Below are 1705 nucleotides of genomic sequence, written 5' to 3' on the forward strand. Positions count from 1 at the left end.
GTTAGCTCATCAGTTCATTCCTGTTAGCTGTTAGCTCATCGGTTTATTCCTGTTAGCTGTTAGCTCATCAGTTCATTCCTGTTAGCTGTTAGCTCATCGGTTTATTCCTGTTAGCTGTTAGCTCATCAGTTCATTCCTGTTAGCTGTTAGCTCATCGGTTTATTCCTGTTAGCTGTTAGCTCATCAGTTCATTCCTGTTAGCTGTTAGCTCATCGGTTTATTCCTGTTAGCTGTTAGCTTATCAGTTCATTTGTGTTAGCCATTAGCTTGTCAGAATTTGCTCAAGGATTTATATCATGATGATGATTTTTGATGATTGAATGATTTTTCTACAAAATTCCACTTTAAAAAATATTCAAACTTTTACTTTAATGTACCGTATTTACTATCTAGAGAAAAATACTAATACTGCATGAATTCCTTTTTAGCCAATCAGAATAATCCATCTGCCTGAGAAATGCCCATATCCTTTGATTCATCCTTCTTCATCAGGAGATGAAATATAAAGAAGTTAAATTTATCGTGAGTAAACTGACACCTTAAAATAGAAAAAGACTTTATTAAAGGAAATTATTATTTTACGCATCAGGCTGAGACTTTAGAGGCGTTCAGTCTGAGGTCCAACCTAAAGTCCAGCTTGAGATCCTACCTGAAGTCCAATGTGAGGAGCAACTTAAAGTGCAAGAGGGGGGTCCAACCTAAAGTCTGATGTGAGGACCAACCTACAGTCCAATCTGAGGACTAACCTAACGTCCAACCTGAGGATGAATCTGAGGTCCAACATAGTGTCCAATCTGAGGTCCAACATAGTGTCCAATCTGAGGTCCAACCTACAGTCCAAAGTGAGGACTAAACTAAAGTCCAACCTAAAGTCCAATCTGAGGTCCAGTCTAAAATCCAACCAGAAGTCCAACCTGAGGATGAATCTGAGGTCCAACGTAATGTCCAATCTGAGGTCAAACCTAAAGTCCAACCTGAGGACCAACCAGAGAACCAATCTGAGGTCCAACCTAAAGTCCAACCTAAAGTCTATTCTGAGGTCCAACCTAAAGTCCAACCTGAGGATGAATCTGAGGTCCAACATAGTGTCCAATCTGAGGTCCAATCTAAAGTCCAACCTGAGGACTAACCTAANTAAAGTCCAACCTGAGGACTAACCTAAAGTCCAACCTGAAGTCTAATCTGGAGTCCAACCTAAAGTCCAACCTGAGGATGAATCTGAGGTCCAACGTAATGTCCAATCTGAGGTCCATCCAGAAGTCCAATCTGAGGACTAACCTAAAGTCCAACATGAAGTCTAATCTGAGGACTAACCTAAAGTCCAACCTGAAGTCTAATCTGAGGTCCAACCTAAAGTCCAACCTGAGGATGAATCTGAGGTCCAACGTAATGTCCAATCTGAGGTCCAACCAGAAGTCCAATCTGAGGACTAACCTAAAGTCCAATCTGAAGTCTAATCTGAGGTCCAACCTGAGGATGAATCTGAGGTCCAACATAATGTCCAATCTGAGGACCAACCTAAAGTCCAACCTGAAGTCTAATCTGAGGTCCAACCTAAAGTCCAACCTGAGGATGAATCTGAGGTTCAACGTAATGTCCGATCTGAGGTCCAACCTGAAGTCCAATCTGAGGACTAACCTAAAGTCCAACCTGAAGTCTAATCTGAGGTCCAACCTGAAGTCCAATCTGAGGACTAACCTAAAGT

Source organism: Austrofundulus limnaeus, unplaced genomic scaffold (genome assembly GCF_001266775.1).
Source record: "Austrofundulus limnaeus strain Quisiro unplaced genomic scaffold, Austrofundulus_limnaeus-1.0 Scaffold132, whole genome shotgun sequence".
NCBI classification, from domain to species: Eukaryota; Metazoa; Chordata; class Actinopteri; order Cyprinodontiformes; family Rivulidae; genus Austrofundulus; species Austrofundulus limnaeus.